The 20,276-nt window shown below is 49.0% G+C and overlaps 1 protein-coding gene across 1 annotated transcript in view; it reads left to right on the top strand.

The window, feature by feature from the left end:
* The window catches only part of TNS3 (tensin 3), a 260,707-nt gene that overhangs the window by 36,249 nt on the left and 204,182 nt on the right, over positions 1-20,276 (top strand). The window contains 1 exon segment of the mRNA XM_045565361.1: positions 12,664-12,775. The gene's annotated coding sequence lies outside the window, so the exon portion shown is untranslated.

Below are 20,276 nucleotides of genomic sequence, written 5' to 3'. Positions count from 1 at the left end.
GTCTGCCCCCAGTACCCCAACACACCCTCACCTTAGCCACTCATCGTTGGGGCACGTCACCAAAAACTCCATGGTTGCCACCCTGGCCTGAGCCCCTCAGCTCTTTTCCTGTCTGGAAAGCGTCTGCTTCTCCAAGTCATACTTGTGGAGTTCTCCCCGTGATTTTTGGACTCCGTGGCCCCCTCCTAATGCTGTGACACAACCTTTCTCCCTCACGCCTGGTTCGCCGATGGCTGCCTTAGCAGTCTGGACTCTATCCTCTGTAGGAAGAACCTCGTTTTGTTCCTAGGCACCAGGTGCAGCCAGCCCAGGGGCCAGGTGCAGCCAGAAGCCAGGGTGAGGCAGCCCGGCCAGTAGGAAGCACAGAGGGTTGTGGTGAAGCAGAAAGGAAGCCGGAAGCTGGGCAAAGAAACACAGAGTTCATTGTCGCCTTAAGACGGGGTGAGGCCAGTCTGCCACTTAAGTTTTGGGGTGAGAGTCTCTTAGCACCTGGAGGGCTGGGGTCCACACCTGCCCTGGCTTCTGGGTGCCCCACATCCCCAGACTGTGCTGCCCCCAGACCCTCAGCTTCAGCTTGCTTCTGAGGGGGCTCAGAAGGGTGTGATCAGAGACTGGTGGGGAATGACCAGCGTGGATGGCATGGAAGTAGAGCAAGACAAGTGTTTTTATTCCTGCACCAGCATTTATTGCTCCTGCTCCGTGTTGCACGTGGAAAATCCCAGATAAAGGTTATGCCTGCCGGTTGGAGGCATGAGACAGATGACCACACTAGAGCGTCAGGGCTCCAACCATCCTTGGTTGGTTCAGGGATGAGAGATGATTAACCAGTCTGGGAGGCTGAGTGGGAGGCGGGTCTTCAGCTGAGCCCAGAAGGGCAGTGGTTTTCAGCCTGAAAGGAGAATGAGACAGCCGGGAGAAGCCCTGAGTGAGCCCGGGGCACAGAGCAGAAGGAACCTGGAGTGTAAGAGCCCAGGCTGGGCAGCCTGGCAGGAGGGTGTCCGTATTGCAGGGGTTGGGGAGAGGGGCTGGAGAGGCGGCTCAGGAAGTTCACCCACCCTGCAGTGCTCCGACTTCGGGCAAGAGGCTGTGTCTGTGATTGCTTCTCACCACTGAGAAACCAGTTTGTTATTGTCATCTGGGAGGTTATCACAGGCATGTAATTTGTTACTAGTAATAAAGTGTGAGAGTTTTCTGAATGGTGTACCCTTTTACATAAGTAAGAGAAGATTCAGGGTATCCCTGTAATAAAAAGCCACCTTCCACCGTTTGCCTTCCAATCTGGCAGGAATGGGCAATGGAGTGTCTGTGCCCTTGACCCCTGTCACTGAGCAGTCCCCGGAGAGTGTGGAACCTTGTACTTGAGTTCAAGGAGCTTTATCACATTGGAGGCTATTATCCGTTCAATGCTGGGTTTAGATTCCTTCTGCTGGTTTTCACGGGCACAGTGGTAAGCGTGGCGGTAGATCCACCTGACTCCTGGGAGAAGTGTGGGCACCTTGTGTGCCCCCTGACAGCAGAGTAGCATGCTCTCAGCTCAGCTTGCAGACTCTCCTATGTGCCTGGTCTTGTGTTAGACGTGGAGGAATCCGAAATGAATCCAATACAGATGTGTTCTCAGGGAGAGATGTTTGAAAAACCTGAAGTTTGAATAAACTGTAGAAAAGAAATGAATGATGATGAATGAATACAGAAAAATGAAGGAATGTGTATAGAAAAAAATGAATAATAAGGTAATTTGAGGAGTGTGGGAAAACGAGAACGCATGTGTGTCTGCCTGGTGATAATTTGGTGAGGAATCTGAATCCAGGATGGTGTGTTTTAGGCGGGAAGGGTTTTTTTTTTTTTTTTTGGTAGTTGAAAGTTGAAGAGCAGCTTTGCTCTTCCACTGAAGAAATGGAAAGATGGATATTTTGTGCCAGAACCTGAGAGGTTAACATCAGCCAGTTGAATTTGAATTGATGGCTGGAATTTGCACATGTGTCAGCCATAAAGGCCCCGACTGAGCCCACCCAGACTGCTCTCCAGATTCAAGGCACTGGGAGTTGCAGATCTGAAGTTCTAGAGGGTTAGAGCCACAAAGGCTGAGCTCTGGGACATGGCAGGTCTTTAGAACTAACAGCACGTGGCTGGGCCTGGAGGGAAGGCCAGTAGGGGCCACTTTCTAGGGGTCCCGGTAAGCTGGCCTGAGGCTCCCTAGCAGCCCCTGCTCTGGGGCAGGGGTCTCCCCCACTATCCCCCATAGACTCCAGGCAGTGGCTTCAATTTGAACATGTCCATGTTTGAATCAGCCTTTTAGTTTTCTTGAAGTTAGACTTGCCACAGAGCTTCTTGTAGACAGCCGGGATCCACTGCCCGGCGAAGGCTGGCGGAAACCCCACAGGCACTGGGAGGGCGCTGTTCCGCCTGCAGGTCATGGGCCACCCTCCCCTCCTTGGGTTTCCAAGTGACCCTTCCTTCAGGTTCCTGGCCTGCTACCTTCACCTCCCGAACTCCAGGCTTCTAATTTCCTTCTAAAGCCACAGGCCTAGAAAGGAAAACGGGACTTGGGATGTGCCCTGATGTGCCAGGCCCAGGGTGGCACTAGGACGGGGAGAGGGCGGCCCAGCCCCCAGGTGTGCAAGACCCTAGGCCATCAGTTGCTCTGGTCTTTGCTTGAAATCCCCATCTGGCCATCGTCCTTCTCTAGCAAGGCCAGGCTTCTTGCTTTTCTTAGTGGAAATGGCAAATTGGGGGAAAGAAGCCTTACTGCCTCTGCGTTTTGCTGCTTCCCATTCCCAATGCACTGCCCGGTGGCGGAGGTTGCCCGTACACTCTGCCCATCTCAGATGCCGCCGTGCCTGGATAATATTCAGGATTTGGAAATTCAGAAAGCCAAGCAGCCTGCGGGTTTTGATTCCTCTAAGTCCGTGGGCCAGCGTTCTTAGAGAGCTCTGAAATCCTAGTAAAGCTGAACCCGGGGCCAAGCGCGTCGCGTCGGTAATTCCAGTCAGATGGCGGCTGCGAGGCTCCGCTCCCCCTGCCTGGAAGGCGTTTCTTCCCCCACTTTCCCGGGTTTGGCTGAGCAGACTTTGCCTCCGCGCTCGGAGCTGCGGTCTGGGTGGGGGAGGGCGGGCTAACTCGTGTCAGATGGAGGGACGCCGCGCGGGGACCGTGCGCTGGCGCCTGGCTTTTGTTCCCGGCGTCTGACTTCTGACGGGCAGGAGTGGCCGTGGAGGCGGCGGCGCGCGGCGGGGACCTCGGCCCGCGGCCACGAAGAGCCCTTTCGGTCCCCCCGGGGCCGGCCGTCTCCGGGATTGTGCACGCAGGGTGCTCGGGAGGCGTCTCCCGCCCGGACCGCCGCCGGGAAGGGGTGGGCGCCCGCCCGCAGCCGTCCTCGCCGGCGGGGCCGCTCCCTGCGGGCGGCGGGGGCGGCCATGCGGCTGCGCGCCCTGACCCCGGGGCCCGCGGGAGGGTTCGCGCGCGGGGCCCCGGCGCGCCGGCGCCGGCACCAGGTGAGCGCTGGTCGGAGCGGGGGCGCGAGGCGGGGGCGCCTTCGGGCGGCACGCACGTGGGCCCGGCCGGGTGAGCGCGCGTGCCCGTGTGCGGACCCGCGTGTGCCCCTGTCAGTGCGCGTACGGCGGTGAGTGATCGGCTGTGAGCGCGCGTGTGCGGGCCCGCGCGTGTGTGCACGGGGTGTGCTCGTCCGTGCTAGTGCGCCCGTGGGGATTTGTGAGTGCACGTGCGTGTGTACCCTTGGGTGACAAGGAGAGAGAGGGCCAGTGGGGCTTTGCCTGGTTGGGGGCAGCCCCCGGTCAGCGCACATCAAGGTGGGAGACGGCACAGGCTTAGCTCTTTGTAATCCAACTGCCTCTTGAAAACGCTTCCTTGGTTTCCTTTCCCTGAAATGGAAGTGGGACACTGGCCATTGCGCAGACTCGCTGCCCCGCGTGTGTTTCTTGCAAAGGTAAAGGGTGTTTTCGCTCTGCACTGACGTCCGGGATGCGCTGGGACGCAGGACGAGTGCAAATTCCCCGCGGACCGCAAGGGCTCCTGCGATGCCCTGTGATCCACAGAACCGTCCTCCCTGGTGTGTAAATTAAACAGCGGGTGCAGGGTGGCTCCCCACTGGGTTCAGCCACCCTTTCCCTAAGTCTAACAATTAGGCATTAACTGCATGCATTTTACTGAAAGCTCCGTAAGGTTCTGAGGAGCGAGAAGTGGTCATAATGTCAGCTAGTTTACTTGACTTGAGTTGTGCTGTATTCCGATTTAAAGTTTAGCAGCCAAACAAACTGTTGCTTGGAACTGTGGGAACATGTTGTGTGTGTGGAGGGTGTCCCTAGGTTCCCGCCCCCGTCTGGTGGGAAGGGTCTGGGAAGTGTTCCTGGCTGTTTAATTTGAGTTAAAGCTGAACTGGAAATGGGGCTTTGATCAGTGTCTGCCTCCCTAGAATGCCTCAGAAGGTTTCCCAGGTACTAAATGCTCACCTAAATCCTGCTACTATGGTGGGCTGGATAATATTTCCTGAAAGGAAAACACAGCTGGGATTGTGCTGATGCAGCTTTGCACTTTTGCGTGTGTAACCATTTTGCCACGGAGACCTTTAGCCAGGGGAACCTATCTGAGGGATCGGTGCAATTTTGCATTTCCGCAGAGTGGAGCATTCATGTGGAGTGCCTCCCTGCTCAACCTCGCAGAGGTTTTTCTTGCTCAAAAGAGTCTCACAATCAAGACCAGCACTAATTACTGTGTCCCCCTCAGGGAGTCCTTGTGGAACCAGCAGCTTGCTCTCTTCCCTTCCAACATTTTGCTCCTAACAATTAAGTGCAATTTAGATTCCTGAACTGAGCCTGCTAAATGCTTCAGCATTGCTGCCTCCTCTCCCCCTTTGGGAGAAATGAAAGCACAGTATCAGGTGAAAACAAGGGCAGGCTAATCCCGTCTAGTCGCATTTCACAATAGAGATGTTATGTACAGATGAAGCGTGAGCAGATGTTATTACACTATCTTAAATGAACTCCTTGGGGATCCAGCAATTGAAATGGCTCAGCCCTCCCAACAGTGCCTCTGCTGTTTCCTTTGCTGACTCTTCTAGCTGTGGACCAGTGGGCGAGAAAACTGCAGGAAAACAGTGTCTCTTTCTCCCTGGTTGGAATAAAGGTATTTGTAAGGAATAAAAGATCACAGTATCTTTCCTTGGCCCACAGACTATGGCCAATTCATTTGGTCAACAAATATTAATTGAGGGTCCATGGTCCACTGTCTGCCAGGCACTGGGCAGGGCCCTTGGAGGACAAAGGGGAAAGAGCCTGGTGTCCTGCATCTAGGAAATGGCAGTATAGCACAGGAGAGAAGGCATGTAAACAAATAACTGCAGTACGACAGAGAGAAAGTGTATGCCAGCTGTGACATTACAGGAGAGGGATGTGATTGTCAGATATTTGAATGCCTCCTCCTGTCTGAGTGTGAGGCTGGGGGTTGAGGGATGTGGGGCCTGAGTCCATCCCTTGGGTGTGTGGGCTCATTCTTGCATCTCACCATGCCCTGTGTAGAACAGTGGTGATTATGGTAATGACACAGAAACACGCTATTAATGTCACGCACTTCATGATTAGTAGCCTCTTTACCCTTCTTTGCAGGGCATTGAATACATGACCTCTGCTGTCAAAAACTATGTAACCTCTTTTGAAGAAAGCAGACACAAACATACGAACAAGTACATAATAACAGTGCAGTGCCTTCAGTGTACATAGATGCTTATATACCTAGTGTAGTCTGTTATATAGAGTGGTGCTTCTCAGTCTTGGCTGCAGATTAGAATTACCTGGGGTTGTCTGAAAACATTCCAGTATTCTGGAATCTACCTCCAGGTAATCTGATTTAATTGGTCTGGGGTGGAGCCTAGGCCAGTGGTTTTAAAAAACAAAAGCTGCCCATGTGATTCCTAAGGACTGATACATGCCATAGCATTTGGTCATTTACAGTAGCTCTGTTAAGAGACAGGTGGGAAGGGTATCCTTTTCATTTAAGAGAGGTTGTGACTTGCCCAGGGCCACAGAGCTTGCACTGAAGGTGACAGAACCTATGAGAAGGCTTTTGCGTGTTTCAGGACACTGTCCTTTATTTGACAGTCTAGACTAGATCAACAAAAAGACAAGGAGATAATTGGTGAAATGACAAGACTGTGATAAGACTGCTGAGGCACCTGAAGTGGTCAGGAAGGACTGGGGGGAGGTTGAGACTAGAAATGATCACAGTAGAAAACTGCCAGTTACCAGAATTCCAGACAGCTTGAATTCAGGGCAAAAATGGAGATGGTCCTGTGGCATGCTTTAAGGTTGGAATGGCAGGTGGGAGTGAGACCTCTGCCAGTCCCACTTCGTTGGTAGTGGCTCTTGGAGTTCTCCACTGAGAAGGATTCTAAGGCCAACTGAGAACAAGAGCCATGATTGATTAGTTATGTCTGCCTTGGGTGAAGCAGTAAAGAGCTGTGGTCTGTGCATTTTCCCCTTGAAAGAGAGTAATCAGATCTAAGGTGAGAGTTTTCTTTGTTGAAAATCACAATTCAGATGTTCACTCAAAATCCCTGTATTCCTTCATTTTGTAGGATTCCCAAGAGAACATTTTAATTGACATTCAGTTTAGTGTTTTTAACACTAAAGACACATTTTCAAAATGTATTAGAGAACTTGGTTAAATTACGCTCTTAAACGTGTGCAGTCCTCACAGTTTTGGCAATTCTAAGTGCTTTGCATTTATACATGCAGTTTAGAATCAGTTTGCCAATTTTTATAAAACAAAAATTCTGCTGGGATTTTGATTGAGATTGTGTTGAATCTATAGGATACATGGGAAGAATTGCATCTTAATTATATTGAGTCTTCCAACCTATGAATATCTCTGTCCAATAATTTAGATCTTCTTTAATTTCTTTCAGCAGTGTTCCAGTTTGTACTTTATAGGTCTTTCACATCTTTTGTCAGATTTATCCCTAAATATTTAATATTTTAATGCTATTATAAATGGTAATGTTTTTTGAATTTCAATTTCTGAATATTCATTGCTAGCACATAGAAACACAATGAGTTTGTATATTGATCTTGTATCCTCCAATTTTGCTAAACTCACTTGTTTGTTCTAGAAGCTTTTTGTAGATTTCATCAGATTTTTCTACGTAGGCAATTGTGTCCTCAGTGATGAGACAGTTTTACTTTCTCCTTTCCAAACCGGATGCTTGTTATGTCTTTTTCTTGCCCGATTGCATTGGTTGGTGCCTCTAACAATGTTAATTGTTAGAAATGTTGATTGCAGGCATGTTTGCCTTGTTCCAGAACTTAAGAGGAAAACATTCGGTCTTTCAGCATTAAGTATGTTATTTGCTGTAGGTTTTATGTAGATATATTTTATCAAGTTGAGGAAGTCACTTTCTGTTCCTACTTTCCTGAGTGTTTTTATCAGGAAATGAATATTGGATTTTGTCAGTGGTTTTTCTGCATCAAGTGAGAAGACCATACAGTTTTCTTTTTTAGTTTATTGATTGATTTTTGAATGTTAAACTGACCTTGCATTCCTGGAATAAACCTGGCTTGTCATGATGTATTATTTAGAAATGTATTATTTAGTTCCCAAATATGTGTGGATTTTCCAGAGATCTCTCTGTTTCTGTTTTCTGTTTCTGTTTCTGTTTCTGTTTCTCTGTGGCCAGAGAACTTTTTAGTATGACTTGGATATGCTATTTACTTAATTTTATTTTATGTCCTAGAATATGGTCTACCTTGGCAAACACTTGAAAATAATGTGTATTCTATTGCTCTTGGGTTAAATGTTCTACAAGAGTCAGTTAGATGAAGTTGTTTGGTAATGCTGTTCAAATCTTCTGTATTCCTGCTTATTTTCTGACTACTTGTTCTATTGGTTATTGGGAGGGTGTATTAGTTTTTCAGGGCTGCCATAACAAAATACCACAGACAGGGTGACTCAAAAAATAGAAATTTATTGTCTCAGTGCTAGAGGCTGGAAGTGCAAGATCAAGGTGTCGGCAGGGTTGGTTTCTTCTGAGGCCTCTCTCCTTGGCTTGCAGACGGCTGTTTTCTCCCTGGCCCTCACATGGTCTTTCTTCTGCGTGCGTGTATCTCTGGTATCTTTTCCTTTTTTTCAGAAATACACCAGTCATATTGGATTAGGGCCCCACCCTTATAAACTCCTCTAACCTTGATTACCTCTGTAAAGGCCCTGTGTTCAAATCATGTTGGAGGTTAGGGCCTCAACATATGAATGGGGGGGAGGGGACAATGTAGTCTGTAGCAAGGAGGAATGCCATTTCTGATGGTATTTATACATTGGCCTATTTCCCTTTGCATTTCTATCAGTTTTTGTTTCATGTATTTTGAAGTTTTGTCAGAAGTGTTTAAATATTTAGGATTCTTATGACCTTTTGATGAATTAATACTTTTGTTACTATAAAATGGCATTCTGTATCCTTGGTAATGTTCTTTGATCTGAAGCCGACTTTGCCTCCAACTTTTCTTTGATTAACGTCAGCATGGCATTTTTTCCCCCTAGGTTTTGTCTTTTTTTTTAATCTGACAATATTTGACTTCACTGAAGTATTTAGATTATTCACATGAATGTGATTATTAATATGGTTAAGGTTTGACTCTATCGTCTTGTCACTGTGTTCTGTTTCTCCTGCTTGTTCTTTGCTCTTCCTTTCCTCCTTTTCCTTTTCTTTTGTCACTTTTAGACTAATTGAATATTTTTGATGATTTCATTTTATCTCCTTTGTTGGCATATTACCTATAATTCATTATTTTAGTGGTTATTTTAGGGCTTATAGTATACTTCTCTAACTTAGCACAATCCACCTTCAAATGATATATTACTTCATGAATGTTATGAGAGCCTTATAATAGTGTATTTCTTTTCCTCCTTTCCTGGGCTTTGTGCTATTTTATCATACATTTTACTTTGACATATGTTAAATTTCACATTACATTATTTTTTTGTTTAAACTGTTAATTCTCTTTTAGTGAGCTTTAAATAGTAAGAAAAAATCTTGCGTATTTATCTACGTGAGTGCCGTTTCTGGAGCTCTGTATTCTTCGGTGTTTCCATCTACCATTGCCCTTTGCTCAAGGACTATGTGTCAGGTGGTGATGAACTTTTTTAACTGTCAGCTTTTGTATATCTTAAGAAGTTTTTGATTCAGTTTTAGTTTTTGAAAAATATTTTTGCTGAGTACAGAATTCTAGAGTGACAAGTTTTCTTTCAGTATTTTGCATTGTTCCTGGCTTCTCACTTACTTTTTTTTTTTTTTTTAAATAAGAAATCTGCTGTTATCCTAATGGTTGGGCCTTGCATGTCATATGTCTTTTTCTCCCCTCTTGCTGTTTTTAAGATTTTGTAACTGGGTTTGAGCAATTTGATTATCACGTGCCTTGGTGTAGTTTCTGCCACATTTCTCGTGCTAGGGATTTGTTGAATTTCTTGAATCTGTGGGTTTAGAATTTTCCTCCTGTTCTGGAAGAGTTGAAGACATTATTTCTTCAAACACACTCCCTTCTCTGCCCTTGCTCGCCTCCAAGGACTCCAATTGTACATGTGTTATGCTGTTTGAAGTTCTCTCATGGCTTACTGATGCTTGTTTGTTTATTTAGGTTGTCTCATCCTGTGCTTTATTTTGGGAAGTTTGTATTGTGATGTCTTTAAGTTCATTCATCTATTCTGCAGTGTCTAATCTGCCAGAAATCCCATCCAGTGTATTTTTCCCTTCATATTTTTACGTTTCCTTCTATGGATTTTTAACTTGGATCTTTTTATATCTTTCAGGTTTCTACTTAACTTTTTGAACATATGGGATACAATTATTAATATAATACTAAATCTCAGTATCCTTGTCTGCTAATTCTTTTTTTTTTTGAGACAGAGTCTCACTCTGTTGCCTGGGTTAGAGTGCCATGGCGTCAGCCTAGCTCACAGCAACCTCAAACTCCTGGGCTCAAGCAATCCTTCTGCCTCAGCCTCCCAAGTAGCTGGGACTACAGGCATGTGCCACCATGCCCAGCTAATTTTTTCTATATATATTTTTAGTTGTCCAGCTAATTTCTTTCTGTTTTTAGTAGAGACGGGGTCTCGCTCTTGCTCAGGCTGGTCTCGAACTCCTGAGCTCAAACAATCCACCCACCTCGGTCTCCCAGAGTGCTAGGATTACAAGCGTGAGCCACCGTGCCCAGCCCCTTGTCTACTAATTCTGATATCTCTGTCAGTTCTGGGTCAGTTTCAATTGATTTATTATTCTCTTTATAGGTTGTGTTTTGCTGTCTTTTTGAGTGCCTGATAATTTTTGACTGGATCCCAGACATTGTGAATTTTACCTTATTGGACACTGGATACTTTTATACTCCTTCAAGTATTCTTGACCTTTGTTCTGGGTTGGAAACTTTTTGATCCTTTTGGGTAGTGCTCTTCAGATAGAGTGAGTAGGATAGGGTAGTGTTAAGTCCAGAGGCTAATTATTCCCCCTCTAGTAAGGCAAGATCCTTCTGTATTTTCTATGAAATACTCTGTGAATTTTGAAGTTTCCTGATCTGGCTGTGGGAATAGGCACTATTCCCAGCTCTCTGTGAGCATTGGGCACTGTTTCCTCTAATCTTGTCTGGTGGTTCTTTCGCCAGCCTTGGGTAGTGTACGTACACACACACACACACACACACACACACACACACACACACACACGCACACACAGGCACACACGAGTGCGTATCAGTACTCAGCTGAATGCTTGCGAGGGACCTTCTGCAGGCAGATCTAGTAGTTGCATGCAGCTCTCTGTTCTGTGGCACTCTGCCTAGCAAACTTTTGCTGCCTTCTTCTTCCTGACCTCTTAGCTCCTTTTCCTTAATGCAGGTAGTACACTGGGCTCAGCCTGGGTTTCCTTCTCCTCTGCAGCCTGAACACTCATTCAGGGCAGTAATCTGGGGGCAACTGTAGAGTTCCCCTTATTTTTTCTTGTCTCTGAGGGAGGTATCACTATTCTTCATTTCTTGATGTAGTGTCTTAAAAGCTGTTGTTTTGTATATTTTGTGCAAATTTTTTTTTGGTTATTTCAGGTGTGAGGATAAATCCAGTCCCTGGTACTACATCTGGATCAAAAGTGGAAGTTCCTATAGATATTTTTTAAAAAATAAAAATGTGATCACGTTGCTTGACATTGTTTCACCAGATCTTTACCAACATTTTTCCAGGATTGTCCCTTTATTAACATACATATTTTTACCTTATATGTCTTTAGACAGCAAAATGTAAATATCTTAAGCACATAGCTTAATGACTTTAAATGTGTGCACGGCTGTAACCACCACGCAGAGTGTGAAGCAGGACCCTCCCTCCACCCAGAGAGGTTTCACACTGCAGCAGTCACTACCCCTACCCTAGAGGTAACCATTGTGACTTCTATTCACACAGAGCAGTTTGCCTGTTCGTGAATGTCCTATAAATAGAATCACTGTGTACTTTTGCGTCTGACATCTTTCAGTCAGTGTCATTAGTGCTTTTGATGTTCATCCATGTTGTTATGTGTATTATTTGTGTGTGCTTGTGTATTCCTGAACAGTATTCCATTGCATGAATATACCATTTTTATCCATTCTCTGTTTGATGGACATTTGGGCTATTTCCTGTTTTGGGCACTTTTAAATAAGGCTGCTATGACCATTCTTGCACAAGTCTTTTGTTTAGATAGGCATTTATTTTTTTCTTAGTGTATGTAGGAGTGGAATTACTGGGTCATAAGATAGGTGTGTGTTTGAGTTTATAAGAAATTGTCAAACCTTTTTCCAAGGTGATCATTTCTTCCACATTCTCGATACCATTTCATCTTCTCAGTAAATTTTAATTATTCTGATGGGCCAATAATGGCCTCCATGAAGCTGTGTGGCTATTAGGTCCTGACAGAATACACTGTCACATATCGGCAAATAGGTGTCATGATTGGTATTTGATTTCTGAAAGCAAATTGAATTCTTACAAGGTTATCAGATACAGTATGAGCCTTGATTCTGCAAACATGAATATGGTGGAGGAGTGGTTAATTTCTGTCTAGTTCTAATGCTGGTAACTGTGTTTAAGGCAGAGCCACATGTGCATCACAGGCTGGTCTCCGACAGTTCCTTATTCTGCAAAGGAGTTCAGAGAGGCTCAGGAGCTTAGTGGTGATTGTAGGACACCTTTGAACCAGGAAAACCAGTCAATTTCCTTTTAACATAATGGTTCTGTTTGCTAATCATTTCATCTAGAAGAGAAAGCATTAAGACTCTGGAAGTGTATATGGATCATTTTGTCACAGAAGTAAGTGGTTGTATATCTCTGGTCTGAAAGGGAGTAAATTGTCACGTAGTGTTGATTGACGTGATGCTCCCAGGGCACTCTGTGGTGGGGATTTACAAAGTTGGGTGAGAGTGAACTTCCACCTGGGACTCTGGATTCAAGAATGCTGACAGGGTATCTGTGGCTCACCATGGGAATTTTAGTGTAGGATGGTTTCTTGTTCTCTGTTTGCTTGGTAAAGTTCCTGTTTTAGTTCTTTACAAACTTCACTAGATTTATTATCTCCTAAAAAGGAAAAAAAAAAAAAAAGAAACAAACTATAAATTGAAGTGTTGACAGTTTCTTCCTTTACTTTTTCAGCTGGAAGAATTAACTGCGAGTCTGCACAATTTTAAGAAAAAGGCCTTTAAAAAATCCAAAGTCTGTGGAGTTTGCAAACAAATTATTGATGGTCAAGGTATTTCTTGCCGAGGTAAGTCCATGTCTATGATTATTTTATTGATTAAACCAAAGCAAAACAAACAAAAAACAAAATGAAACTTTTTTTTAGAGTTTCCAGAAATTAAATCATGGAATTTCCCTTCTTAGCCTCTGTCCACCCCCGACCCCACAACTGGCTGTATGTGTTCTCGGGGCCATTTTTTCCAGAAAGAGCAAAGCTACTCAGATGGGAGAGAGGACAGCAAGCAGTAATTCACTATTTATTCTCTGGTCTGTTCTGTAGTGTCACAGTAACTCTGTTTATTCAGTTTGACTTTCAGATCTCTTACCAAAGTTTGCAAATGAATTTCTTTCTGTTCTTTAGAATCCGGGTTCATTTTGCTATGGCTCCTTGCAGATCCTGCCAGCAAACAAAGCTATCAGCTTGGCTACCTGAGGCTCAGACATCAGCTAATTAATGGAACTTGCTAATTCTTTTGTGACTGCACATTAGTAAATCTGTGTAATGGACATGTAACTGTAACATCTCGTGTCGCTTGAGTGTGGGCCGGGGGTGCATCACACAGTGGGGGCAGGTTGGCATCATTTCCGCTGTGGGGTTTGGGATTTCCTCTGTGGAGAATTTGCAGGGTCTTGGCCTGTGGGCTTCTGTGGCATTGAGACCTCCCCTCGGCCCCTCCTTCCCTGCAGACCACCTGGCAGGTGGTTCCTGAGGCTGCTTTGGAGAGGGCGGCTGTGGTGGAAAGATGCGCTAGAGTCAAACCTCTAAGGGTCTCTTGGGAATCTACCAAGTTAAAGGGCCCGAGTTCCCCTGGGGGCCAGTGGGAAGGCTGGGTTGCCCCTCCTCTGACACGGCCCCTTCCCCTTGGCAGTCAGTGCTGTAGAATGTGCTCGGTGAGTGGTTGGCACGTCACCCACTGCCGCCTCTCCTTCCCCTCACTGCTTCCCGGTGACTCCCTAGCCCAGGCCTGCGGCACCTCTGCCTCCCTACCTGCCCCTGCAGGGTCTGCGTTGCAGAATCAGCACCTTGAGGCCTTCACCTGCCTCCCAGAGCGCTGGGCCTCTCCTCCTTCTGCCTGGACACAGCCCACGTGGCGGGGCTGAGGCTCCTCTTCCCCGAGACAGGATGGGCTCAGTTGTGGGCAGTTGAGGAGGTGTGTGTCTTGGGCATTGGTCAGGCCCCTCTCCTCCCGCCCCAGCAACCTCACACACACCTACTCTGCTGTGCCGCTCCTGTGGGAGAGCCAGGCTCTTGACCAGAGGCACCCCTGCGTCCCCCGGGTGTGAGTGTCAGTCCTGATGACCAGTGTGTGCTGACTCTGAGGCTGACTCCCCCTCTGTGGCCCTGTGGGAACACACCCGGGGTGGGCAGGCCCACCCTGCGTGGGCAGAGCTGTGGGTGTGGGAGGACCAGGCAGAGATCCGGCTGAGAGGCCCCTGTGAGCTGTTACCAGTCCTAGGCCTAAAGGGAAGAGGGAGGGTGCTGGGGAGGTCGGGGGTCTTGAGGAGAGCAGGGGCCTCTGGTGGGCCAGCAGCCGTGACCTTGCGAGGAGGGCACCCTCACCATCCTCTGCGACTGTGGCTCCCCCTGGGCCCCCCGTGGCTGAATGCAGTGGGATCCAGAGGCCAGGGAGCTGCCTGGGGAATTCATTTAGAGCCTCCTCCAGAGCAGAGAACGTGCCCCACAGTCTGCTCTGAGTAAACGGGGGAGACATCGTGTGATTCAAAATTTCTTAAGCCTGAGTTTGCAAACAGGCTGCACTGGGTGACAGCCCCACTGTCTACAAGAGCGGTGGCCCATCACCAGGCCATCCTCATGCGCGGTTGTCTGGTGCAGGAGGGCCGTGTCAGCCACCGCCTTTCTGCTTGGCTGCTCACTGTGGCCCGTAGACACAACGTGGTGGGAAGTAGCACTGGTGCCCTCGGACCGTCATCTTCCTCCTTCAGGCTTGCTCCTCGGGACAGCAGCCCTCTGTGTCCCACCCCTCTAGGAAGACCGCAGGGATGGGGGGCCCAGGAAGTCTCTCGTTTGAAACCCATTCTCATAGCAGTGCTCACGTTTTGGCCCCCAAATACGGCGCTCACGTGTGGAAAGATGGGAGAGGAAGCGGTGTTGAAGCTGGAGCCGTGGAGCTGGCGCAGCAGAGAGCCTGGGAACCGGAGCTGGCGGGGCTGGGGGTTGACCTGAGAGCCCTGGTCCTGTGCCGGCCGGCCTCTGGGTGGCATGGGGAGAGCCGCTGTGGAGCCGTGTGGCACTGGCAGGGGCACCGTAGGCCTGTTCTTGGCTTCCTCGCCCTGCAGCGACGTCTGGGGCAAAGGCACACACCCCAGGATTCCCTGTGAAGTGACACCTGCGTCTTATGTGCTGTGTGGGGACAGGACTGATTTAGGAGCAAAGGCGAGGCCAGGGGAGCTGGGCTTGAGTTCTGGCCCTGGCCCTGACAGTGGCAAAGTCTCCTCCTACTCGGATCTAGAACATGGGTGTAATGACTTTACCCTGAGGGCTGTTGCGAGGGCCAAAAGAGGTTGGCGTCCAGCACGTGGCCAGCTTTGCGGCACTTAGCTTTGTTGCCGGTGTTTAGGATTGTTTCCTCGGAATGCCCCAGAGGAAACTGCCCCAGGTGGTTTCGTGGGGCTGGCACCACGGGTCTTGGGCTGGCCTCTGTATGCAAGTGGCTTAGCTGTAATGTGGTCGAGGACTCTTTGCATTTTCCAAGACTTGCAGCAGTGGCTTGGGTTACCCTGTACTGATTATCCTTCTTGAAGAGCAAGTTTTCCTTCTCCTCTTTGCACAAATGAGGTCTGAGTTTCCTCAGGAGCTATCTCCGACGTCCTTTTCAGGACCTCAGTATTCTGCTCTTACCACCTAAAAGTAGTATTTATTATTTTCAAAGTAAATGGGATCAGTGACACAGAACAGCTTGGAGAAAACAGCGCCCCAGCGTCCAAGCCTGTCCCCCTCCTCAAACTGGAAGCTGCTCCTTGTCTTGGCACCTTCCCCTGGTCAGGGCTTGTGTCTCCCACCATCCTGCAGTTGCACAGACTCACAGAGGCCGGAGAGGACCCCAGCTGGATCCTCCAGTTGCAAACACACTCTTTTGTGGGCATTTTTAATATGTGGTATGTGTGAAATATTAGGGAGTGTCAAGGGGGCGTGTCAGAACGGTGTGGTGGTGCAGGTGGTTCTGTGTGCCTGAATGTGTGTGTGTGCTTGTGTGTGCCTGCATGTGAGTGTGTAGGTGCTACGTGCATTCCTGTATGTGTGCACGTGAGTGTGTGTGGGTACATGTATACAGGGTCGAATGTGTGCAGTGCGTGCATGCATGATTGTGTTCATGCACGGGAATGCGTGTGCGTGTGATTGTGTGAATGCATGTGTGTGTACACGTGTGTTGCATGGTTGCGTTTGCCTGAGCACACAGATATTCGCTGTTGTGAGTGTACGTATGAGAGCCTCCTTCCTGTGCAGGGCACTTTGTAGAGTTCAGCTGCTGTACCACGCCCATTATCTTATCTTAAGAGAGATGGGGCGGGGTGCGGTGGCTCACACCTGTAATCCCAGCACTCTGGGCAGCCGAGGAGGGAGGATCGCCTGAGCTCAGGGGTTCGAGACCAGCCTGAGCAAGAGTGAGACCCCGTCTCTACTAAAAATAGAAAAAATTAGCTGGGTGTGGTGGTGGGTGCCTGTACTCCCAGCTACTCAGGAGGATGAGGCAGGAGGATCACTTGAGCCCGGGAGTTTGAGGTTGCTGTGAGCTATGATTGTTTCACTGCCCTCTAGCCCAGGCAACAGACCGAGACTCTGTCTCAGAAAAAAAAGAGAGCGACATGGAGAGAGGCAGAGAGCACGAGCGTGTTTATGGGAGCTGCTTTGCTTCTTGAAAGCGAGGAGGGAACAGACAGTGCTGTCTCTGGACAGGGTGCTCAACAGGCTTGTCTTGCTGCGTGTCGTCTCATTGTTAAGGAAGATGCAGGGCCCAGCAGGACGGCCCGAGGCCCATCCCTCTGTGTCAGCAAGCAGTAATTATGTTAATAAATAATAACTACTGTTTTTTTTAATGATCAGGAGTCTGTGTTCCAAGAGTCTCTGAGACATGATCTTTTTCATTATCTCTTTAATTATGTCAGTGTATGTGCTAGAGCCTGTGCGGGTGTTCCGGGTGGTCCTGGGTCTGCCGAGGATGATGCCGCCTGTGACAGGAGACACCATGGCGCGGGTGGCGGGGGCTGACATAAGCCCCCATCAGCAGAGCTCTGGGGACGGGAAGTTCCAGGAGGCGATGAGGCTGGCCGGCCCGGCCTAGAGGTTGCGGGTGGAACTGCCTTCCTGTGCAGAGGCTTGTGGCTCAGAGGCGGGCAGGTCTGAAATGCGTTAGGAGGAAGGACAGGGAAGGGAGCATCGTACTGCAGGAGCCACTGGACTTTCAAAGGGTGCCGAGGCACAGAGGCTTTAGTTTTCTGACTTAGTGCAAGCGGCAAAGCTAAGTTCCTGCTTTCCTCCAAGGAAGCCGGGGGATCCGGCACCACCACCTCTGCCTCAGCGGGGGCAGGTATCCCATCCCTGTTGATACCTGGGACCCAGATCTGCGGCTCCTAACAGAGACAGTGTGACCGGGACAGCTCCCAGCCAAGCTCGGCCCCAGCCCTGCCTGCTGCTCTGCACTTGCTGGCCGCCTCCCTGCAGGCTGAGCCCCCACCACCATTGCCCGACCTGGGGCCTCCCATTTCTCCTTCCTAACCCGGCTTCCCTGGACTGGAGCCTTTGCCCGCCCAGGCTGGGCTGCCCGTGGGTCCACGCTCCTGTTTGCACACTCTCTCCTCTCCTGTGTGTGCTGGGAGAGCAGCTCTGGGAAACCGAGCCAGCCAGCAGGAGGAATCCGCACCTGTGTCCCTCACGGTGGCCCTTTTGAGGCTGGCCCTCCCGTGCGGTCTACCCTGACTGCCCCAGGCACTGTGAGCGGCCAGCCCCACACTCTCCGCCGTGTGCTAGACTGCGCCTCCCCGGCCAGCTCCCCTCGCCCTGTGGGTTTCAGCTCTAGCACCAGGTCCTCAGGAAGGTGCCTCCCGGCCCCAGCATGTCTCCCAGCACTGTCCTTTTCCCTCCAGAACTGTCAGCAGCCAGCCAGGAGCTAGCTGGCTGGACATTTGCTGGAGGGACAGAGGCCTCGCCCCCAGCCGGAACCCAGGAGGCCTGAGGGGCAGGCTCTGCCTTGTCGGCCTGGTGCCCCTGGCACAGGCGGATGCCCCTGAGTTGGAGTTGGGGTACTGGCATTCACTGTGGGTGTAGACGAGGCAGGATTTGGGGTCACTGCTCCCTGAGTTGGAGCTGGGGTACTGGCGGTCACTGTGGGTGTAGACGAGGCAGGATTTGGGGTCGCTGCTCCCTGAGTTGGAGTTGGGGTACTGGCGGTCACTGTGGGTGTAGACGAGGCAGGATTTGGGGTCACTGCTCCCTGAGTTGGAGTTGGGGTACTGGCATTCACTGTGGGTGTAGACGAGGCAGGATTTGGGGTCACTGCTCCCTGAGTTGGAGCTGGGGTACTGGCGGTCACTGTGGGTGTAGACGAGGCAGGATTTGGGGTCGCTGCTCCCTGAGTTGGAGTTGGGGTACTGGCGGTCACTGTGGGTGTAGACGAGGCAGGATTTGGGGTCACTGCTCCCTGAGTTGGAGTTGGGGTACTGGTGGTCACTGTGGGTGTGGTCGCAGGGAGGCTGGCACAGTCAGGGATTGGCTCCTCTGCAAGCAGCGGTGGCCCTGGACTGTGGAATCCTGTTTCTGTTCCTCAGCGTTGGGATCTTTATGGTTTGCAGGTTGAGTTAATCTCCAGCATCTTCTCTTTTCTCAATACACTATATAGAGACCATGAAAAAAATAGCTTCCTAGTGTTCTCTCCTTACAATTTGCATATATGTCATACACATTTTCATGTTGATCCCTGTGTGTACACGCTACCTAGAGACAGCAATAGCCCTTCAATAGATTATGCAAGTCATCGTGCATAAGAGCGATGTGATGTTTTGGTAGAAGTGTTCTTTGGCTCATTTCTGAAGAAGCCGCGAGCATGGGGGAGTGTGGACCGTGGAGCCGGCCTGCTGGGGTTCCTGCTCTGTCTCTCTCTGCTTGAATTTCCCCTTAGAGTCATTGTGAGGAGGAGCAGAGTAAATGCGTGTGGAACACGAAGCACACTGACCAGCTCACTGAAGCATTCGGCAGTGGCAGTGATGGTGATGATGATGATGTTATTAGTAACGGTGATAATGGTGACGGTGTGTAATTGACGGTGATAGTGACGATAGTGGTCACAGTCGTGATGATGATGGTGATGACAGTGTGATCGTGATGGTGATGATGGTGATGGTGTAATTGGCGGTGATGATGGCGACAGTGGTGGTTTAGTTGATGGTGATGGTGATCACGGCCATGGTGGTGATGGTGACAGTGATGATAACGATAGTGATGGTGAGGACAGTGATGGTGATGTTGATGGTGATGACAGTGTGATAGTGACGATGACAGTGGTGATGATGGTGATGATGGTGATGGTGATGGTGTGATTGGTGGTGATAATGATGGTGACGATGGTGGTGGTGTTGACGATGGTGATGGTAGCCATGGCGATGGTGATGGAGATAATGATGAAGATGGTAGAGAAGGGTTAGGGGTATATTCTGTGACATAGGCCAATATTTTTATTGTTCCTTTTCTGGTTCATTCTTAACCTTCAGGTCCCCTACTTTCATAAATTACCCTCTTGTTTCAATGCAAATTTCATATGTAGCTAAGTTATAGGAAAACATTTCATGGATTTTACAAACTACGTTAACGTGCAAAGGCTCCTTTATCTCTCCTCGTGGAACTTTAAGAAAGGGAAAGAAAAGGTGGACGCAGCAGTGAGCGCTGGGGGTAAGTGTCTGCTTGTGGCTTTTCTTACCTGCTCAAAACCTCGCTGGTGTGCCTGTGCCATCAGTTAGGACTCTGAGGTGGCCTGTGTCACTACATGTCACTGAGTTTCCTTGGGTGCTTTAATATGGTCCAGTCGCTACTGATACCCTTTTACGAACCAAAGTTGGTCGTATTTCAGATAGGGCAGAGGAAGGTACTAGTGCGGGTGAATCTTGGAGTTCTGGTGTTAGTAGGGTGAACCTGGAGAGTTGAAGTTCTGGGGGATTTGGTCCCTAGAGGAGGGTGGATCCGGAGAAGATCTGGGGTCAGACCAAGCAGGCGTGCTCCCTCTGGGAGAGGAGGGTGCCTGGATCAGTGGTGCAGCAGGAGAGAGCACGGAATGGAATGGAATGGAATGGCACAGAGTAAAGGAACGCTGCATGAGAAAGGCAACTGTAGGAAAGCCCAGGGGAAATGAAAGTTGAGAAAGGAAGCAAAAAATGAGACCAGAGGGAAAATGGGGTGGAGGGAGTTTTATAGGAAAGATTTGGTAATGGTCATTCCACTCAGTTAACCCGGCATTATTAAGCACCTGCTAGGAGAGAAAGACGAGAGTGTTATGTCCTGTCTTGGAGTCCATCGCAGTAAC

Source organism: Lemur catta, chromosome 11 (genome assembly GCF_020740605.2).
Source record: "Lemur catta isolate mLemCat1 chromosome 11, mLemCat1.pri, whole genome shotgun sequence".
In the NCBI taxonomy this organism is placed as follows: domain Eukaryota; kingdom Metazoa; phylum Chordata; class Mammalia; order Primates; family Lemuridae; genus Lemur; species Lemur catta.
Note: the sequence above shows the minus strand (reverse complement) of the source record. Positions and strands in the feature narration are given on the sequence as shown.